The 23689-nt window shown below is 42.8% G+C and overlaps 1 long non-coding RNA gene across 2 annotated transcripts in view; it reads left to right on the forward strand.

Annotated features, from left to right (window-relative positions):
- LOC118968940 (uncharacterized) overlaps nucleotides 1–23689 on the forward strand; it is a 286730-nt gene that overhangs the window by 108467 nt on the left and 154574 nt on the right. For both annotated transcript variants that reach the window (XR_012127556.1, XR_005056825.2), the window contains exon 3: nucleotides 13260–13404. This is a non-coding gene — a long non-coding RNA (uncharacterized lncRNA). The remainder of the gene's footprint in view (nucleotides 1–13259; nucleotides 13405–23689) is intronic.

Raw genomic sequence — 23689 nt, forward strand, 5'->3', positions numbered from 1 at the left:
AATTATTATATGTCTTGGTGTTGTCCTCCTTGTGTTCCTTGTGTTGGGAGTTCTGTGTGCTTCCTTGGTCTGAGCGACTATTTCCTCCCCGAGTTTGGGGAAGTTTTCAGCAAATATTTCTTCAAATACACTTTCTCTCCTTTTCTCTCTCCTCTTCTTCTGGTACCCCTATAATGTGGATATTGTTCCTTTTTAAATGTGGATATTGTTCCTTTTTGATTGGTCACACATTTCTCTTAATATTCTTTCATTCCTGGAGATCCGTTTGTCTTTCTCTACCTCAGCTTCTCTGTGTTCCTGTTCTCTGATTTCTATTCCATTAATGGTCTCTTGCACCTCATCCAGTCTGCTCTTAAGTTCTTCCAGAGATTGTTTTATTTCTGTATTCTCCCTCCCAACTTTATCCATTAGCTCTTGCATATTTCTCTGCAAGTCCATCAGCATGGTTATGACCTTTATTTTGTATTCTTTTTCAGGAAGATTGGTTAAATGTATCTCCCCAGGCTCCCTCTCTGGGGTTGTCTGGGTTAATCTTGTCTGGATCAAATTCTTCTGCCCTTTCATGGTGATAGAGGTAGTCGTGGGCATTTGGTGTGTGTGTCAGCTGCGAGAACAAAGTCCCTTCTTGCTTGCTGGTCGCCTTCCTCTCCTGTGAGAACAGCAACACCTAGCAGCTTGTGCTGGGGAGCTGCACCCGACGGGGCATCTGAGTCTGGCCTGGGCAGCTGCGAAGGAGGCTCTGGGTGGTGGTTGTGGGCTTGGCCTCTTCCAGGCTGCTCCCCTGCTCTGGCAGGGCTGCACCAGAGGAGGAACGGACAGGAGGCTCTTTATTGCTGTGAGGGGCCTTAGAGCTGTGCTGTCTCCCAGGGGTTTAGGGCGCCCAGAGTTCCCCTGGATTCCCAGCTGCTGAGCTAAGTGTCCTCAGACTCTTCCGTCCAGCTGTGAGGCCCCTGTCCCTTTAAGACTTTCTAAAAGTACTCGCTTTTATTTTATCCCAGTGGCGCCGGTTGCGCGGACCCGCTAGCAGATTTTACCGTTCCATTTCCCAAATATCCAGAACATCACGCACTGTGTTTCTGCACTCCTAGTGCAGATGACTAGGCCTGGGTATTTAGCAGTCCTGGGCTCCCACTCCCTCCCCACTCCTACTCCTTTCCTCCCTCCAGGGAGCTGGGGTGGGGGTGGTGCTTGGGTCCTGCCAGGCTGCGGCTTGTATCTTACCCCCTTTGTGTGGTGCTGAGTTCTCGCAGGTGTAGATGTAGCCTGGCTGTTGTACTGTATCTTCTGGTCTCTCTTTTAGGAGTAGTTGTATTTGTTGTATTTTCAAAAATATATATGGTTTGGGAGGAGATTTCTGCTGCCCTACTCATGCTGCCATCTTGACTCCTCCCCCCACAAGGGAAGCTTTTTAAAGGGGAGCTGATACAGCCTAGCTTTTCTCTGCTTTTTTGCCCTTTGTCCTTTGCCCTTCTTCCTGGAATATGGATGTGATACCCAGAGGGGAGGCAGCCATCCTAGAAGCATAAACATAACTGAGTGAAAAAGCTTCATATCTCTGCCTTCATATTTTATCTGTCTTCTTTGCTGCCTTAATCTTTGGGTCAAAAAGCTTCTGCTCAACCCTGTAGCCCTGCATGTAGGCTGGTTAATCATCAAAAGGAATTTTGATCACAGCTTAAGTTTGATGCAAACAGCTTCTTACCAGAAATTCACCTCCCCCAAAGAGATAAAGAAGCATGTACAAAAATGATGACTGGATTATCAAGGACTTATAGGAACATCATGACCAGACCACATCAATAAAATGACCAGAGTCAACTAACTAAGAACAAGGAGTTTCACAACCCTCCTCAGACCCTTGCTGATGTTTAAATATCTGAGGTTGACTGTCACCTCCTGACCTCAACTCCCTTTTGCTCCCCCTTCCCTAACATAAAAGAAGCTTGAAATCAACCCTGCGTTAAAATGGTGTTTTAGGGCATTAGTCTACCATCTTGGTCTGCTGACTTTCTGAATAGTCACTCCCCTTGTCCCAACAACTTGTCTCTTGACTTATTGACATGTCATGGGGCAAGTGGCATAAGCTTGGACTCGGTAACATAAAGACAAAAGCCAAACTGACAGATTCTCATGATGGTAGGGTAGGAAGGCAAGACAGAAACCTCCTCCCACACACACCAAGGAAGGAACTACAGCAAATACAACTAACCCTTAAAACAAACTGAAAACACAGAACAGACCACCTACACCTGGGGAAGAAGAGCCCACATAGAAAAATGTAAAGTGGCAGAGCCATGATCGAGTTGAAGCCTCTGCCATCCCAGGCCACAGGTGGGAGGAACAGAGCAAGGAGGGGATAGGCCCCTAGATCCTCTGCACACCTGGCCCTGGAGATCTGCACCAGGAACATGAGTTCACATTGCACTGGGTTCTGGTGATTAGAGGGACAGTTGGAATACTCTGGGAGGCTGAGACACAAGCCACTGCCTGTAGAGGACAGACACACTCCACTGGTCCTGCTGAGACCCAACACAAAGGCAGCAGTTTGGAAGACTTGCCAGAGGTGAGAGGTGAGTCAAAGGGGAAAGGGCTCGATAAAGCTCTCTCTGCATGAGGAAGGAAGGGTATATGATACCTCCTGAGCACTCCCTCAGCCCAATAGGTGAGGCATTCTCAGGAGGAGCTCCAGACATTCCATCCTCCTCACTGTTGGCTCAGTCCCAAGGCACTTCCCCACGCACACCAACATGCCAGCTCACTCAGACTAGCAGGATCAGACTTTGCTACCTAGTAGGCAGAGAGACTCTCACAGTTTTCATGTCTCTGTTTCAGCCCAACTGGGGAGGCACCTGCCTGCAGAAGTCACTTCCAAAAGCTCCTTCATCCCCACAGGCAGCCAAGCCCAGTGCCGTGTGCCTCACTGCTGCTGGGGGCACCTCCGTGACTTGTTGTAGCAGCTAGGTGTTGCCTCATCATAACTTGGTGCCTCTGCCAATGGTGCAGCCTCCCACCACACACATGGCACTGCCTCTATGAGCCCATGTGCCCTTCCACCATGCAACTCACCACTGCTGCTGCACTCCTGCATGCCCTCCCACCACCTGGGGCTTGCCACCACTGCTGAGCACCCCCACACTCTGCATCTGGGTGACATGCCACTACCAGAGGCCTGTGTACCCTGCCAATGTGCAACTCGTACTGTGATCACCCTGCCCACCCCCACTAACCCAGCAGCCCCACCATTGCTTCACGGCAGGCAGAGGGCAGCCCTGCCCACAACAATCCTAGCAGAAGCTAATGTTCGGATCATGAAGTACTGGCTGAGACAAACTGCCCACCAGAGCAGACTGAGGGAAACTACTGCCGGCAGATAGACAGAAAGGCGACCCCACCCATTGTCCTCCAACAGCAACTGGGACTCCACAGCAAAGGAGAACAAGGCACTGGAAAGGAAGGAGTCCTGAGTTTCTGGGTACCACATAATGCCTTCTTCATAAAGTCATTACTCTCTAGGCCAGGAAGCATACCAGATACATCTAATACAAAGGAGGAAACACAGAAACCCTGACAAAATGAGGAGGCAGAGGAATATGTTCCAAACAAAACTACAGGATAAGACACCAGAAAGAGGGCTAAATGAAACAGAGATTACCAATCTTCTTAATAAAGATTTGAAAGTAAAAGTCATAAACATGCTCACTGACCTGCAGAAAAGTATTGAAGATCTCAAGGACTTCAACAGAGATATGAGAGCTTAAGAATACAGTAATTGAAATGAAACATACAATGGAGGAAATGAGTAATAGATTTCTGCAAGTAGAGGAGACAGTCAGTGAGATAGAAATTAGAGAACAGGAACACAACGAAGCTGAGGAACAGACAAAGAAAAGGATCTCTAGGAATGAAAGAATTATGAGGGAGCTATGCAACAATCCAAATGAAACAGTATTTGCAAAATAGGGGTACCAGAAGGAAAAGAGAGAGACAAAGGGATAGAAAGTCTGTTTGAGGAAATAATCTTTGATACTTCCCCAGTCTGGGGAAGGAAATAGACACTCAGGTCATGGATGCACACATAGCCCATAACAAAAGGAACTCCAGGAAGACAACACCAAGACATATAATTATTAAAATGACACAGATCAAGGATAAGGAGAGAGTACTGAAAACAGCCAGAAAGAGAAAAAAGATTACTTATGAAAGAAACCCCACCAAGCTACCAGCAGACTTCTCAGCAGAAACTTTACAGGCCAGATTTGAATGGCATGAAATATTTAATGTACTGAAACAGAAGAACCTTCAACCAAGAATCCCCTGCACAGCAAGATTATCATTCAAATTTGAATCAGTGATTAAACAATTCCCAGGTAAACAGAAGTTGAAGGAATGCACCACCACTAAGCCAGCCTTACAGGATATGTTAAATGAACTGCTGTAGATGGAAATGTTCCTGAGGCTAAATAGTTTTCTCTAGTGAAACAAACCCAAAGTAAACATAGTAGCCCAATTAATTACCAAGCAAATATAAAATTAAAACAAAAGAAAAGTAGCAAAACCAACTATACATAAAATCAATCAAGGGATACACAAAAAGTACAAATTATGATATTTAATAATAAAGTGAGGAGGAAGCAGAAGAAAAAAGTACTTTTAGATTGTGTTTAAAATAGAGCAATCAGCAATTTAATGAATACTGTTATATAGTCAGGAAACTATCCTTGAACTTTTGGTAACCACAAACCTAAAGCCTATAATACATACAAAGTATTAAAAAAGAGAAATCCAACCACAGCACTAAAGAAAATCATCAAATTACAAAAGAAGAGAATAAGAGAGGAAGAAAGGAACAGAGAGGAGCTATAAAAACAAACAGGAAATAATAAAAATTGCAATAAGTATATACCTATCAATAATTACCTTAAATGTAAATGGACTGAATGCACCAATCAAAAGACATGGAGTGCCAAAATGGATAAGGATACAAGCCCTACCTACCTGCAGCCTACAGGAGACTCATTTCAGACCCAAATACATACACAGACTAAAAGTGAATGGATGGAAGAAGATATTTCATTCAAACAATAGGGAGAAAAAATCAGGAGTAGCAGTACTTGTATCAGACAAAATAGACTTCAAAACCAAGAAAGTAACAAGAGACAAAGAAGGACATTACATAATGACAAAGTGGTCAGTCCAACAAGAGGACATAACCATTATAAATATCTATGTACCCAACATAGGAGCACCTAAATGTGTAAAACAAATACTGACAGAATTAAAGAGGGAAATAGAATACAACACATTAATTATAGGGGACTTTAACACACCACTCACATCAATAGACAGATCAACCACGCAGAAAATAAATAAGGAAGCAGAAGCAGTGAACAGTACATTAGACCAGATAGACTTAACAGATATCTAAGGAACACTCCACCAAAAAGCATCAGGATACACATTTTTCTCAAGTGTACATGGAACACTCTCCAGAATAGATCATATACTGTGCCACAAAAAGAGCCTCAATCAATTAAAAAACATAGAAATTTTATCAAGCAACTTGTCAGACCACAGTGGTATGAAACTAGAAATAAATAACAAAGAAAACAAAAAAGCCTACAAACACATGGAGGATAAGCAACATGCTTCTAAATAATGCATCAATAAACAAATTAAAACAAAATCAAGCAATACACAGAGACAAATAAAAACAAAAATACAATAGTCCTATATTTGTGGGATGCTGCAAAGGTCATCCTGGTGGGATGTACGTAGCAATACAGACCTACCACAAGAAACAAGAACAAACCCAAATAAACAGTCTAAGTTCACAATTAAAGAAACTAGAGAAAGAAGAACAAATGAAGCCCAAAGTTAGTAGAAGAAAGGGCATAATTAATATTTGAGCAGAAGTAAATTTTATAGAGAAGAATAAAACAATAGAAAAAATTAATGAAACTAAGCTAGTTCTTTGAGAAAATAAGCAAAATAGACAAACCCCTACACAGACTTATCAAGAAAAAAAGAGTACACACACAAAAAAATCAGAATCGAAGAAGGAATAGTCACAACAAATACTGCAGAAATACAAAGAGTTCTTAGAGAATACTATGAAAAATTATATGTCAATAAACTGGACAACCTAGAAGAAATGGACAAATTCTCAGAAAAATGCAGCTTCCCAAGATGGACCCAGGAAGAAACAGAAAATCTGAACAGACCAATTACCAGCACTGAAATTGAGTTGGTAATCAAAAACCTCCCAACAAGCAAATTCCAGAACCAGATGGCTTCACAGCTGAATTCTACCAAACATTTAAAGAATAACTAATACTCATCCTTCGTAACATACTCCAAAAAGTAGAAGAGGAGGGAATACTTCCAAACTCATTCTATAAGGCCAGCACCACTCTAATACCAAAACCAGACAAAGAAACTACAAAAAAAGAAAATATTAGACCAATATCCCTGATGAATATAGATGCAAAAATGCTCAACAAAATATTAGGAAACTGGTTTCAAAAATACAAAAATACGTCAAAAGGATCATCCATCATGACCAAGTGGGATTTATTCCAGGGATGCAAGGATTGTACAGTATTCATAAATCAATCAATATCATGCACCACACTAACAAAAAGGATAAAAACCACATGATCATCTCAATAGATGCTGAGAAAGCATTTGACAAACTTCAACATCCATTCATGATAAAAATTCTCAACAAAATGGGCATAAAGGATGTGTACCTCAACATAATAAAGGTCATATACAACAAACCCACAGCTAACATCATACTCAATGGCAAAAAGCTAAAAGCTTTTCCTCTAAAATAGGGAACAAGACAAGGATGCCCACTAGCACCACTTTTATTCAACATAATACTGTAGGTCCTAACCAAGCAATCAGACAACACGGAGATAAAAGGCATCCAGATTGGTAAGGAAGAAGTCAAACTGATACTTTTTGCAGATGACATGATATTATGCATAGAAAGCCCTAAAGACTCCACCAAAAAACTATTAGGACTAATAACTGCATTCAGCAAAGTTGCAGGATACAAAATTAATACACAGAAATCTGTTGCATTCTGGTATACTAACAATGAACTAGCAGAAAGAGAAATTGGGAAAACAATTCCATTTACAATTGCATCAAAAAGAATAAAATACCTAGGAATAAACCTAATCAAGGAAGTGAAAGGGCTATATTCTGAAAACTGTAAGACACTGATGAGAGAAATTAAAGAAGACACAAATAAATGGGAATCTATCCTGTGTTCATGGATAGGAATAATTAATATTGTCAAAATGACCATCCTACCCAAAGCAATTTACAGATTCAAGGCAATCCCTATCAAAATTCCAACAGCATCTTTCAGTGAACTAGAACAAATAGTCTAAAATTCATGTGGAACCACAAAAGACCCTGAATAGCCAAACCAATACTGAGAAAGAAGAACAAGCCTGGGGGTATTATGTTCCCTGACTTCAAGCTGTACTACACAGCTACAGTAATGAAAACAGGATGCTCCTGGCACAAGAACAGACCCATAGACCAATAGAACAGACTAGAGAGCCCAGATATAAACCCAATCATATATGGTCAATTAATATACAATAAAGGAGCCATGAATATACAACAGGGAAAAGACAACGTCTTCAACAAGTGGTGTTGGGAAAACTGGACAGCTACATGTGGGAGAATGAAACTGGATTATTGTCTAACCCCATACAGAAAAGTAAACTCAAAATGGATCAAAGACCTGAATGTAAGTCATGAAACCATAAAACTCTTAGAAGAAAATATAGGCAAGAATCTCTTGAATATAAAAATGAGCAACTTTTTCCTGAATGCATCTCCTCAGGCAAGGGAAACAAAAGCAAAAATGAACAAGTGGGACTACATCAAACTAAAAAGCTTCTGTATAGCAAAGGATACCATCAACATAACAAAAAGGCAACCTACAGTATAGGAGAATATATTCGTAAATGATTTATCTGTTAAGGGGTAAACTCCCAATGTAGATAAAGAGCTCATATACCTCAACACCAAAAAAATGAATAACCCGATTAAAAAATGGATAGAGGACCTGAACAGTCATTTCTGTAAAGAAGACATACAGATGGCCAACAGGCACATGAAAAGATGCTCCACATTGTAATCATCAGGAAAATTCAAATCAGAACCACCATGAGATATCCCCTCAAACCAGTTAGGATGGCCACTATCCTAAAGACAAGAAATAACAAGTGTTGGTGAGGATGTGGAGAAATGGAAACCCTCCTACACCATTGGTGGGAATGTAAATTGGTGCAACCACTGTGGAAAGCAGTATGAGGTTCCTCAAAAAACTAAAAATAGAAATACCATTCAACCCAGTAATTCCACTTCTAGGAATTTACCCAAAGAAAATAAAGTACCTGATTTGAAAAGATATATACACCTCTATGTTTATTGCTGCATAATTTACAATATCCAAGAAATGGAAGCAACCTAAGTGTCCATCAACAGATGAATGGCTAAAGAAGAAGTGGCACATATACACAATTGAATATTATACTGCCATAAAAATAAAAGAGGTCCTGCCATTTTCAACAACACAGATGGATCTAGAGGGTATTATGCTCAGGGAAATAAGCCAGGTAGAGAAAGACAAATACTGTATGATTTCAGTTATTTGTGGAATATAAATACAAAGTAAAACAGAATGAAAAAAAAACAACAGTAGGCTCATAGACGCTGAGAAGTGACTGGTGGTTACCATGTGGGAGGAATTGGGGTGCATAGGAGGAGAAGTTTAGGAGGATAAAGGGGCACAAATATGTTCAATCATAATTTAGGCTGGTCATGGGCATAGTATATAGCATGGAGAATATAGCCAATGATTCTGTTATATCTTCCTATGTTGACAGATAGTAACTGTACTTGGTGGCATGGGGGAGGTCTTAATAATATGGGTAACTGTTGAACCACTGTGTTGTATACTTGAAACTAATATAGGATTGTGTATCAATGATACTTCAATCTAAAAAAATGCACCTAAAAAAAAAGACAAAAGCAAGCATGATCACTCCCAAGGCCAGGAGGAGCCTGAATGCCCATGACACTATAGAGATATTGTACTAATCCTGGTCTGCCTTTCCCTAAATTTTATCATATGGGGGGAAATTATGCTTCTGTTGGTTAAACCTCTGTGGTCAAGTTTCTTTTCTGTGAAGCTGAATACATGCTAACTGATAGAGTTGTATGCTGAAGTTTAGTCTTTTAAAAATTGTGAAATTTATCATGTACAGAATGATTGAAATTCATATACAGAAATTAGAAACAGAGTAAAAGAAGATCCCCATCTGCCTCCTCCTGGATCCTGCTCCACTCTTTACCACCAGAGGAGACAGCCATCCTGACATGGCAGTATTTTTTCCAAGTTTGTTGTCATCGCTTTAAAAACTAGTCCCTTGTTCTTACTTTTTAAAAAGTAATGAGTTCCCTCTTCCAGATTCCATACTTTTCCAAATTATGACAACAAACAAATTTTTTTTTAAAAAAGCAAAATCCTACAGGGACAAAGAGTTTGGGAGAGAAAACAACAAAATTTTAGAAGCAAGAAAGCAGATGGAAAAATAATTACTGACCCAGCAGACCAGAAGAGGCTGACTCTTAAATTTCTCAAATGGATTAGGTAGACCAAGAAGGAAGCTAATATCTGGTATGAAACTCCAGATTCAGGATTTGGAGGCCACCCATACCTCTGAAAGTGTGGTGTAAGTGGGGCTGGAAAACAAAAGTTTTCATTGAAAGTGGTGTATCAGCCAGGATCTAGAGACAGAAATTATTTATTTTCAACTATTTTAAAAGAAGGAATTTAATGTAAAGAAATGTCAACTAGACATAAAGTTATTAACTATATAACTGAAAAGAGCCCTAAGGTACAAAGAGAGCTCTAAGATTCATGGAGGCAGTGACTACAGGAAGCAGCTATCACTCCCAGGGCTGGGGAAGGAAAAAGGATGGAATTATTAGAATTTAGAAGCTTGGAGGAGGGGCTCATGGGGCTGGGTTCCAGAACCCTGATGAGGGATTGCTGCTCAGCTGGTGCTGCTGTTTCTGGTCTGGGGGCATGATGAGGCTGGTTCTGTGAGTTTTGGAAAAACTGTAAACTGACTTCAACTGTTGTTGCTGGAGCAAAGCACTGCTGGGGGGACTGCTCACAGCAGCAGGAAGACAACAGGGAGTCGCTTGTCCCTTCTTTCTCCAGCCTTCCAGTTTCTCTCTATTGCCCTCTATGGGCATTCTAAAAAGGAGTAACTGAAAAAATTACTGTGGTTTGCACAGTCCCAACTCCAGTGTTGCAAAGCCGAGTACAGAAGGTTGGGTTTAGAGTTGGTAGACACTAAAATAACTGGCAGTGTTGGTATTAGAAGCAAGTTTAAACCCAGATCACCACCTCAGCAAGGCAACTGCTGCTCCTCTGATTCTAGCTAAATACTGAGGTCTATGCTCTATGGGTAGATAGTCTCTGGACTGGATAACATTAAGCAATATTGAGGGTGGGATCCTATATTGAAAATAGGGATTAAGCAAAAGCTTATCAAACATCAGGACTTCAGCCTTCTCCCAAATGCCCTCCACTGAAAGTCAGATATATATTCTCTGGGCAAGAAATTGGATGCTTCCTCTCTGAGAATCTGACAGCCCAAGACAATAGACCTAAATATCCTGATACCAATATAATGATCTAGCTAGATCACAATGAAGTCTGTAATCAACAATCCCCACCAAGCTCTCTTCCAATTAGATTTTTAGGTTATAATCTTAAATGTGAGCATATATCTTAGGACTACCAGACATCTCAGGAAACTAACACGCAGGACAGAGGCCAAAACATTGAGAAAAGAAGAACTTAGAGGAAACAGAGATTAAGCTGAGTGATACTATATTTGATATTTAATATTTTCTGAGAAATAAGAAGATATTGCAAGCAAATAAAAGGAAGCAAATAAAAAGAAAATATTTAGAGAGTAGGAGAAAACCCTTAGAAATTCAAAATAAGATAACAGAAATGAATGAAAAACTCAGTAGGAGGATTGGAGGCTAAAATAGAGGAAATCTCCTAGAAAGTGGAGCAAAAAGACAAAGAGATGGAAAATAGGAGACAAAAGATAATAAATTCACTTGGTCAGTCAAGAAGACCAACACATGAATAATAGGAGTTTCCAGAGTGAGAACACATGTTAAATGGATGGATAGAAATCATAAAAGAAATAATTCAAGAAAATTTCTCTGACTTGTAGGATATCAGTTTCCAAATTGAAAAGGGTCACTGTCCAGCACAAAGGCTAAGACAAAAAAAAAACTATACAAAGGCACATAATCATGAAATCTTAGAACACAGGGGACAAAGAAAAGATCCTATGAGCTGCAGAGAAAAAAAAATTACATACGCCAGGCTGGGGCCAACCTCAGGAATCTCAGACTTAAACTGCTACCCAAGTACTCTGGCAATAATTATGTGCAACTATAATAAATAGCTGTTATTTATTAAGTACCAGAGTTTACATATATCATCTCTCTTAATTTGATAACCATCCAACAAAATATTTAATACTATCCCTATTTTATAGATGAGGAAATTGGAACTTTAGGAGGTATGTGACTTAAAGTTCACACAGCTAATAAGAGTTACTAACAATAGCTAACATATATTTAATGCTTACTATTTCCAAGAATCCATGCTGTAACAGATACTGTTGGTTGCCTAGCCATCAGGCACTCACCCCTTATCTACTAACAGAATCCTAATTTTGTTCTCATGTCTATTTCTCAGGGAAAGGGACCTTATCCCCAGCAAGATGGTCCAAGCCAATCAGGATGATCCTATTCCACTTTGTCAGTGGTTAAATTAAAGGCAGACTTGTGACCCAACACTTGCCAAAGATGTGAAGGGAAGTCTGTGAGGAATTTCTGGGGGAGGTTTTTTTACTTTCAAAAAGACACACAAGGAAGAAATTACTCTCTTCTGCAACTACATATTGTAGTGGTTGGATGTGATGCCTGAACCCATGGAAGCTATCTTATGACAATAAGGGGAGAGAGCCTACGTAAGCCTGTAAACTGATGTTGGGACCTAGAAGACAGTGGGCCAATACCTTCAAAATGCCAAGGAAAGTGAATTCCAACCTAGAATCCTGTACCTACAAAACAATCTTATCAATGTGAGGCCAAATTAAAGACATTTTCAGATATGCAAAGTCTCAAAAAATTTACCTCCCATGTACCTAATTCTCAGGAGCTACTGGAACTGCTTCAGGAAAACAAGGGATAGAACCAAGAAAGAGATATGGGAACCAGGAAACAGGGGATGTAAATCAAGAGAGAGGTGACAGGAGAATCAAGGATGCTAATGACAGGAAACTCCAAGACAGTAGCTGAGCACTAGGAGTAGAAAGCATCCAATATAGATTGGAGCAGGTCTGATATCTCCAGGAATGTGTTCTTCAAGAAGTTGAAATTGATGGACTACTTAATAAATTTGAATATATTGAAAGGAGAGTTAGACATTAAATGAAAGATCTGGGGGATGAATTCATTTTACATATATAGGAAACAACACAAACAAAAAAACCAGACAACTATTAATTCCAGAAAAAGAAAAAGTCTAATGAGCAAGGAAAAGTAATCATGGGGTACTACATAGTTTAGCCATGAATTACATTTACATAATCATAATAATGTAAAGAATGATTATTGGTTTAGACAAACTGTGATACATCTGTATTGGGAAGCTTAGGGAAAGGATAGTGTGGCTATATGTGGTAAGCAAGGAGGGAGGAATTAGTGAAAGAGCAAAAATCTTCATTTTTCAAATTAAGACATCTATAGATAATGCCTACATTGCACAAAGCAAGAGTTATTACTGTAAGTACATCATTTAATGATATGAAGAGAAATGCCAAAAGAAACAGTTAGGAGAGAAGCAAACAGTTGCCTTTGGGAAGTGGAAAATGGGGGTGATGGGATGCAGAAGACTGTCTTTTTTTTCATTACTAGCCTTGTGGAACTGATCATTTAGGAGTTTGAATAACTTTAGTAAAAGTAAAAAATAGATTTAAAACATAAGAAACCAAAATAATTTTAAAAGGAAAAGAGCCCATTATTGACTCTAAGGCAAATAGTTACTCAAGAAAGTAAAAAACACTAAATGAGCTCAGCTGTAAATACTAGTTACATGTGCCGACTATGTATTCTTTGCCTTCCAGACCCATCTATCCTTCTTTACCTGCTCTGTGCCAAGAAAGCAGACCTCTATGGACTCCACCAATAGGCTCCTGTGTCCTTTGGCTTCCGGGTGAGCTCTGTCCCTGAGGAGACCCAGCAGGAGATCAGAGGGAGAAAGGAGGACAGGTGGGAGGCATGTAGTTCCCTGTCTGTATTCCTAGCATGGTCATCTCAGGCTGGCTGCATAACTTGACAATGGTTACAGCTGCTGCTATCAGGTGGTGCTCTCTATATAGCTCTCTGTCTCCAGGTTCTTTGGTGCCTAGGTGTGATAATGGAGCCCCCACAATTTTACCAGCCTGTCTTTAGTAGTTTCCCTCTATCCCACTGTCAGGACCCAGGGGTTGCCGTTGAGGTCTTGGGGCAACGTGAAGAGCAAAGAAAGAGGCAGGAGTCATCATGGAGGGTGCTCAAAAGAATCCACTTTGTTCTGCATAAAGCTGTACTTTTTATACTGTTATAGTGCCAATTCATGGTTACATAAGTATTGGAGACACGCATGTGCGTGGCCTTCATGGCCAGGTGTCTGGCCTTCAAGGCCCTTATCTAGCTCCTTACTCATGGGTACAACACACTGTATTTTCAAGGTTTCTCAAGGCCAGACTTATCTGGGGTGAAGCAGCAGACAGCTGTCCTTATAGAACAGTAGGGAAAGTGGGGGGGAGGGCTTCCCTACATCCTACCCCTTTCTAATAGAACAGCAAACGTCTGCTTCTTTCTTGCACACAAAGCAGAGCTCTGTGCCCAGAGCCCACAGAAACAATATAATGAATAACAACAGACAAGAAGGCCACATGCCCCAGTGGCCACTGTGGTTAGGAACCACCACCAAATGGGACCAAGCTGTGACCACCAAGTAGATAGGGAATCTTGGGATTAAGGCTTGTATCTGAGACACTTCATCATCTATTTTTCAGAGCTCAGCTTGTATGCTGCTGGCAGTCTGGAATATAAACACAGCAGTCAATGTGCAGTAAGGCACAGGTGCCCCCTTGTGCTGCTGTGAGTATATCCAGAGCCATGCTGTTTTGTAAAACCACCTTCCGCATTTGGGTGACTTCATCTAGCAATGGGGCCAGCGAGGACCTTGTTATATTCAGGGCATGAGCAACATGCTGTGCCAGGGCTTCTATTTGTAATTCTACATCTATAGTGCCAGCTCCTGGAAGGAAAATAGCCAGAGGGTAAAACCACCATGCCGTCCCTTTGGGATGATGCCAACGGGCATATACAGCACCCCAATTATGCATGGGCCACAGCAGGGTTCATAGTATCTGTCCTGATATGTATAGGCAGTCCCATGTACAACAGCCTGTCCAATTTGCAGGGAGATAGGAGCAGCCATATTCCCCACATATCCAAATGTTTTCTTCCGGCAGGGAGTCAGCTGACAGTGCCCACATGGGTGCGACTGTCCTACCAGCACTTAGGGGTGCGATTAACACTGACATTGGCAAACAGTTCTCTGGGTAACCAGCCAACTGTGCAATTGGGTATGGAAACCTGCTGTTCAATACACAGCAGAGCTATTTTTGCAAGGTTTCATGTATACTAGACATCCATCCCCGCCCAGTACACATGGTACCCTCCCCAGAAAGAGTATGTGCTGATTGTTGGATCAACTGTTCAGTTGCATGCCATTTTGTTTCACCTTTGGCATCACTATGATTCCATGCTTGAAGGTGTTCCCACGCAGACAGATTGGTGGGAGCCGTTTTCCACAGCACTCCAGCAGTGATATCTATTGGCAGTTCCATACATACCCAGCAGTGAGACATTATGTACTTGGGCAAAAGTATGAGCCCATGCCACCATACTATTGCTCTCTGCCAACCTGGGCAGAAAGACAGAGCAAAGACACCATCAGTGGCAAGTCCTGGTTATCTCGGAAGATACAAGCAACCTTGTCATCCTGCAACAAAACAGTGGCTGCCAGGGGCTATTTTCCTGGTCTGTGACACCAGACTAGAGTGCTCAAAGACATTGGCAGAGTATGAGGTTCAGCCTTCAATAGAAATTGTGGTATTGGCCACACCCGCATGACCAAAGTCCCTGCCAATATGGCTGTTGCTCTCTCTAGCAAGAAGCAATCAGTTTAAAAGGCCACTTTCCTATCCATGGTGTAATGTGTAGCCCATGGGTCATCCCCTCCCCCCATACGTCATACACCAAGGTCCTCATAGACCTTCGAACACCAAGGTCCATGGCCATGTCCACTCCTCCATGCAGCCAGGAGACAGCATACATGGGGCAGGAAGGAGCAATGTTTCTTCCAGCAACTGTGGCTGCAACTCACTGGGGCCTTGTTTTAAATATTTCAAGACATGTGGGCAAGCTACCAACAACCTCCCTATGGGACTTTCCCCAGTTTTCCTTGGTTGCTCATTCAGCAAGCGTACTGCTACGGGTAAATGCTCTACCCACTGTGTACATCCTAAATGTTTCAATTTGTCCTTTAACAGCCTGCCTTTCTATCATTCCAGCTGCCTGGGGTCGATAGGGCACATGTAATCACCATACAATGTCCTGTTGTTGAGCCTGCTCTCATACCTCCTATCCTGTAAAGTGGCTCCCCCTGTCACTGTTGACCATTAGCAGATGCCCGTAACTGGTACATAAGTGCTCCAAGGCCCATTTAGTAGCTTGTTGGGTAGCCTGGGCCACGGGATGAGCAAAACCCAATCCTGTAGCCATGTCCACTGCTGTGAATGCATGTTTACATCCCTGATTACTGGGAAAGGGCCCTTTGTAATCTACTTGCCATACCTGTAAGGGTTCTGGAGGGCAGGGGAGCTGTCCCTCTTGCATGGGTACCCAACGATGATGCAGGTAAAAGGAAGCGCATTGAGCGCATGCTTCACAGCTTGTTTTGCTTCAGCAAACGTCAGTGGAATGTGCCATCTCTGGGCAACTTTACATGTGGTTCTAGGGCCTACATGGCCTAGTTTCTTATGCTACCATGGTCCCATGTCCATAGCAGGCAGTTCCTGAAGCATAAGAGCCCTGGCCAGGGCATCAGCCATGTCATTCCCAGGACTTAATGCTGGGCAATGTCCTGAGATGTGATATATCAGGGCACCTTCCTTTAACCCACAGGTCCAAAGGTCTTTCTACATCGTTTGTACTCAAAGTGGACAATTGCCGATTTCCCAGTCCTGTAATGGGCAGCCAGACAGTGAGGCCATGAAACACAGCCCAACTGTCAGTATAGACAGTTATCTGACCTGATTTCCTAGTCAAAATAAGCTACCCCACCTGTAATTCAGCCCATTGGCTGGATTGTCCTACCCCAGAACTCTTCCTATTAAGGCTGAATGACAACAGCCACCCATGTTGGTGGATGGCCCTTTGTGGATCCATCTGAATACCAGGCCTCTGCTGGTGGCATTCCCGTCCCCTCCTCATAGGGTGGGTGCAGGTTCTACCACAAAGATTAATGCTCCCAGGACTTGCTGCAATTCCTGTGAGAGAGGCTTTTGGAGAATCTAGCCTGTTGCTCTAAATAGGCTCCCCGCCTGGTCAGGGTGGGTGTCTGGGCAACCCCAGGCTGGGGAGAGCCCATGCTCACACCCACCCCTCAATCAGGATAGCAGTAATGACCTGTACTGCTTGTAGTCCTGTGATTCCTTCAGTAGCCAGTAAAGCAGCATACACTGCTGCCAGTTGTTTTTCCAACAGCGAATAGCAAACCTCTGCTCCCTTCCACAACTGAGACCAAAACCTTATTGGGTGGGACTTTGTGGGCCTTGTTCTTCTGCCATAATCCCCACCCATACCCAACCGTGCTGGTAGACACCGTCAGCAGGAACAGTATGGAGGGTTCAGTGACTCACAGCATCTGGCCCTGAGCCACTGCTCTTTTTGTTTCAGCAAAAGCCTTTTCTACCTCTGGCGTCCAGTCCCATGTTTCCCCTCACTTTACCAGGCAATGCAGCAGCTTTAACAGTATAGCTAAGTGAGGGATAAACATTCTCCAATACCCCAACAAGCCCACATATGTTTGTAGTTGCTTAACAGTTTCTGGGCAGGGGTACTGTTGTATTTTATCAATCACTGCTTCAGGTAATACTTTTGTCTTACCCGACCAGACAACACCCAAGAACTTGACAGAATAACCAGGCCCCTGAACCTTGTCTTCATTGACGGCCCACCCCCACCCCCTGGAGGTCCTGGTGCAAACTGTGATCCATAGCTTCTAGATCTGGAAGAGAATCAGAAGTCAATATGATATCATCTATATAATGAAACACTTGAACCAAGGGCGGATGGGGCCAGGTGGCCAGGTCACTAGCCACCAAGCTGTGACACAAAGTAGGACTGTGCAAGTATCCTTGTGGGAGGACCACAAACATCCATTGGCAGCCCTCCCATGTGAAGTGAATTGATCCTGGCTTTCTGGTGCAATGTCAATGGAAAAGAAGGCATTAGCCAAGTTCAACACAAAGTGGTAAGTCCCCAAAATCACAGTCAGTTTATCCATCAGGTCAGTAATGTTTAGTACTGCAGCATGCAGCAGGGGAGTCACTTTGTTTAGTTCCTAATAGTTCACTGTCATTCTCCAAGTGCCATCTGGATTCTTCATGGGCCACATGGGTGAATTAAAAGGGCTGTGTGCCAGGTGGGTGATGTGTGCTTCCTCCAACCACAAAATGGTTTGGCCAATTTCCTCCTGTCCACTGGGCAGTTGGTATTGTTTAATGTTCACTGTATGGGTGGCTTGTGGCAACACCAAAGGTGTGTGGTGGGGGTGACCTCGTTGCACCGTTTTTACGACACGCACGTGCAACCGAAACTCCCCCCAAGTTGTTTGCATCATTTGGCCATAAAGTACATCCACCCCTAAAATATATTCTGCTATCAGAGACACATAGACCACATCCAATTCCCAAAGTCAGAGTCACTCATTGCACCTGCACTGTTTGTCCACTATACCCCTCTATGACTGCAGAGGGGCCCTGGAACTTGTCCAGGTTGCCATAGAGGAGAGTTGAGTCAACACCTGTATCCACCAGTGCCAACACATGCTCTACAGTCTGTAGGGACCAGTGAATGGGAAGTTCAATAAATGGCCTCTCGTCTTCCAGTGTCCCAATATGCCGGTACCTCAGCCCCACCCCTAGTCGGGAAGAAATCAGCACGTAAGGCGCAAGTTCCTGGTCTGCCACAGTAGTTGCCCGCAACTGCTTTGGGGGCAGTGGGCAATAGTGTTGGTCTGGACACAACTGTTACCATAGCCCCATTAAGACCTCTAAAGCCTGTCCATCAAGCTTTTCATGAGCCAAACCAGCAGCCAAAAGGTCAGTCCATATCTGTCTGCGGCTTACTTTCAATGATCCTACCACCGCCATTTTCACCACTGTTGTTTTTCCTTTTCCCTTGTGCTGCTTCACCATGATAGTTCTCACTTTGTTCGCTTGAGGTTGCTTTACTTCCATGCCCCCCAAGCGGGCTAACGCCAACTCTGCTTCATATATTGGGTAGTCAGTATATGGCACTAGCAACATGGTGACAGTTCCAAAGGTACCTGCAGGACCATTGGCTAGAACAAGATCTTTCATATGAGACGTTAACAGTTCCTCATGCGGACTGCGGTAATGGGAAGTAAACATCATCATGAGCACCAACTCCAGATACCAACTTTGTTATGTGTTCCAGCATGTCCCCTGGGGTATCCCACACCACTTTTGCTGCAGCCATTAACCAATTTATCAGGGTCTTATTGCCAGTGTGTGGGTCTGTGCACCTAGCACCCTGCAATACGCGCTGCATAGAGGGCACAGCTGTTATGCTAGAAAGTTGCGACACCTCAGAGGGTGAGAGCCCAGTATTCTCAGTGCCCTCATCCCACAGCCACAACAGCCAGGCAGGCACAGATTCCCCCAAATGTTGCTTACACTGCTTGGCCAAATCCCACAATTCCGTGGCCATAAATGTTGTGTACGTTGTTTGCTGGGTAGCTGTCGGGTGGCCACCTGGCTGCCCCCTTGCGGCTACTGGTTCGTGTATCTCCATGCCTTGCCACATGGTGAGATGAGCGTGCAAAACCAATGGTGCTGTGTCACTCTCAGGGCTTTCGGCACGCGATGACAGGGCAGCACTCACCAATCCCCATAACATACGTTTGGTGGCTGCCAGCTGTTGCTCCAAGTCTCCTTCTTTCCGCTGTAGACTCTGCACTTGCTGCTGCAACTCTGCAGTTTCATGAGCAGCAATGCATATGACCATCAGGAACATCCACACCACTCGCCCAGCCGATTCCTGGTGGGCTAGAGGAACTAGGGACTCTAGCATTTCCAGTGTCGTCCATATGGCCTCTGAAGTTGGCTGTACAGACTCCCAATCCTCTGGCACCACCCAAGTGATCAAGTACATTGCCACCTGGTACCAAATAAAGGCTGGGGGCACATCTCCTCCACCTGCCTCTCCACAGTCAGGGAAGCCAAAGGACCATTGATCTCATGACCACCTACCTCATCCTGCTCACAGCACCAAGTGTCGGGGTTGGGGGGTTGCCGTTGAGGTCTTGGGGTGACACAAGGAGCAAAGAAGGAGGTAGGAGTCATCATGGAGGGTGCTCAAAAGAAGCCACTTTATTCTGTATAAAGCTCTGCTTTTTATACTGCTCTACTGCTAATTCATGGTTACATAAGTATTGAAGATGCACATGCATGTGGCTTTCATGGCCAGGTGTCCTGCCTTTAAGGCCCTTATCTAGCTCCTTACTCATGGGTACAACATGCTGTGTTTTCAAGGTTTCTCAAGGCCAGTCATATCCCGGGTGAACAGTAGGGAAAGTAGTGGGGAGGGGGCCTTCCCTAAACCCACCCACACTTTTACAAATGGTCCCCTATTAAACTTTTCTCAAATTACCCAATTTGAGTATGCCATCTGTTTCTTGCTGGGCCACTGACTGATGCACACAACCATGATAATATAAACAAGGTATGTTGACTTAATAAAAACTCATGATATATTGGGAGGTTAAGGAGGCGAAATATGTGAATATTTGAAGAAGGTGCCTGAAAGGGAGCTAAGTTCTTATTTTTCATAAGAAGAAAGTAGATTTTATCTAAAAGCAAAAAAAAAAAGGAAATTAAGAAATAGAAGTACATTCTTGTTATTTAGAAATATGGAAGTAAATCCCAGAAGAAATAGCAAAAAAGAGTTGAGGAAATGAATGCCATTTCTGCTTTATTATTTGAATGTCTGAGGAATAGCTTCAAAAATTGTGGTTTTGGGACCCATCAGTAGGTTTTGAGATCAATTTAGTGAGTATCAGTCAATTCTTTTATTAACTAGAACAGAGTGGAAATTATCAGTGTTTATCAAAAGTAGTGAGAGTAAATATGATTTTGTTAAGCTGTTTAGTTTCATCTATCTGTGTGTGTGTGTGTGTGTGTGTGTGTGATATAAAATGTATTTCTTACTGTAAGTTGGGCTCAAAAAAGCTTGAGAGTCACTATTCTAAAAGAATGGCAGCTGAAGACAGGGCAAAGAAGTAAATATCCCAACCAAACGGGGTTAAAGGATTATGTTATTCTCTGTGGATGCAGTTATATTTCAAATAGCTGACAGAGTAATAATTCACTGCACTTTTGTGATGCCCTGCCAAGTTAGCAGTCCCACATGCAGCTCTTATTATATTCACCCTGTGCATTATAATGTTCTTGGCTCAACAGCTAATAAAGAAATAAATCCAGAGCCTCTCTATTGGATTGATACATTGTTTTATCAAGGAAGCCACTATCTACTAAGAAATATAATTGTTCAGGATGGAGCTGGAGGAACACCACAATAAGGCTAGCAGGCAAGAATAAAAATTACATCCAGTACAGTAGGAAATGGAATGGAAATAGAGACCGATTTGCAGTTAACTGATACTTAAACTACAAGCCAGGTGATTCAGGGCTTAAGCTAATGAAATTCCTACAATGTAAAAACAGAACACCATAGGAATAAGCATTTAACTTTCCTTTTGCTAGAGAGATGGAAAATGAGGTCCAGACTGACGAAATAAATTGAAAAAGTGTCCTGTTTCCATCTAGGACAGAAGTGAGTTGAATCTTCATGAAGGTGCCATATTTATCACACATAGTTGAAACTATATAATTATGGAATTCCAACTATGTTTTTCCTATAATTTAGGTAACTATATGAATATATACATTGGGAGGAAAATGAGGAATGAAACCAGTTTTTACACCAACTTGTGTAAAGAGGATAACAGGTGGCACTAAAAAACCAGTAATCCCCTATGTACCAGAATGTCTATCCATTTGAGTTCTTCAGAGTTCTAAGCACAAATAACAAGGGCAAACTTTTCAATCACGAGATAAACCCTAATAAATGCTTTCAAGTATATTTTTGACTGTAACAACTAGTTGTGAATGGATCATCAATTGAAAGTCAGCCCTTAAACAACAGCCTTTCAATCCAGGGTATATTTAGATCTGAATGATAGTGTGAGGGTGAAGGGGAGACTGAGGGGTTGTCTCTAGAGGCCTTGCCTCCGGAAAACATCACCACTCCACCTGACAATATGGAAGTAGCAAGAAGCTTGTGCTCACCAACACCATCACTTCCTCTTTCTTCAGAGTGTGATAACGAACTGAAAGGGTTGAAACGGAAGCTGCTTCTCCACCCCTCATGCTCTTATGTCCAGCAGCACATACTTCATGACTCCTGTGTGTGCACCTCTGAGCCAGGCACCATAGAAAGCCAAAAGGAGATGGAGTTCTGGTCTTGTTAGGTACTTATGAAACAACTAGATGTGCTATCAGATGGCAGCTAATAAAGAGATACGTTGTGTGGATTGAAGAGATCTGTGTCCCTGATACCATTCTGTGTCTCATGTGGAGAAGTCCTGCCACCTTTGAGTGGGCTGTTGAGTAGAGTGATGCTCTCGTTTTCTACAATGTACTTGGCTGGGCCACACCAAGTGAACATGAGGGCCAACATGTGTTTTTTAGTCTATTGCTGAAACCCACCAACCTTAAGAGCTGATGTGCTCAGGATCTCAAAATCCCAGATGCCTGTGTGACATAAGCTACCATTTACCTCCTAATAAGCTATAGAAAGTTGGGTTATAAGAAGGAGGTATCAGGAAAACCAAGTCCCACAGTCTATGCCTGGCCCATCTTTTGCCTGAAGCAACCATGCCATGAGATGGTAATACAGAACCACATGACAGGTGCATCAGATTGGTTGTTGCAAACAACATCCATTCTGATTGGTTAAACAAAAAAGGAATGTATTAAGGGATAGTAAGGGAGCTCACAGAATCTCTAGGACAGTGAGGGACTTAGGCTTGTAAGCCTGAACTGTGCCATTCGCCTGCTCCCACCACTGGGCATGAGCACTGAGCTCACATGGCAATGCTGGGCATAGGATGCTCCCAGTAGCCCCTCTGCCACTGCTGCCGTAAAGGCTGGAACTCTCACCTTGAGGCTGCCATCCTTGCAAGAGTGGATTCTGTGCCATGCCTCCACCTTCAATCTCTTCCACATCAGTCTCATGAGAACATTGTTGCATGCCTGCAGCCCAGTTGCAAGTAAGTCTGGGAGAGCACAGAAAGTCTGCTTTCTGCCTTGGGAGGCAAAATGTACAAAGTCCTCCTAACAAATGAAGGTTGTGCAGAAGTGCCTGGCAGCCAAAAGGCATGGGAAAAAATGTTCATTTGTTGAATGAGCCTAAGGCAGAATTTACAAAGAGTTCCAGTTCCACATTGTTGACCTCTCTACACACTACCTTGGTGACATTTGAAATATGACATTTCCTATCCATTAGGGCACAGAGACCATCTTCTTGATCTTGTGCAGGTGGGGTGACCCAAGGCAGCAGAAACGCAGCAGGCAATAGCTAAAAAGGGACACATGGCTTAGGAAATGTCTCCTGACACACACACACCACCAGTGATATTCTGTGCTGATGTTCATCCCTGAGGAAAATCCTGGATAGAAGTTCAGAAGCTCATTGCCCTGATAAAACCACACACTGAAAGAACACTTCAGTTTCCTCTTCAAAGCTGAAACACAAGGTCTCAGCAAGCATTAGGAGTTCAGTTAGTTTCCTGTGGCTGTTATAAAAATGACTACAAACTTGATAGGTTAAAGCACCACACACTTACTCTCATAGTTCTGGAGGCCAGAAGTCTGAAATCAGTATCACTGGGCCAAAATCAAGGTGTAGGCAGGGCCACACTCCCCCAAGAAGCTATAAGGGAGAATCCATTCCTTGTCTCCAGTTTATATGGCTGCCAGCATTCCTTGGTTTATGGCTACATCACTACAATTTCTGCCACCATCTTCACATCACCTGCTGTGTATGTGGTGTGTGGCATGCATTTGGAGGCAGAGGTGAGGAAGTGTGTGCATGTGTGTTCTCCCTCTGCCTCTTCCTCCTATAAAGATAA

The sequence above is a fragment of the Manis javanica genome, chromosome X, assembly GCF_040802235.1.
Source record: "Manis javanica isolate MJ-LG chromosome X, MJ_LKY, whole genome shotgun sequence".
Lineage (NCBI taxonomy): Eukaryota > Metazoa > Chordata > Mammalia > Pholidota > Manidae > Manis > Manis javanica.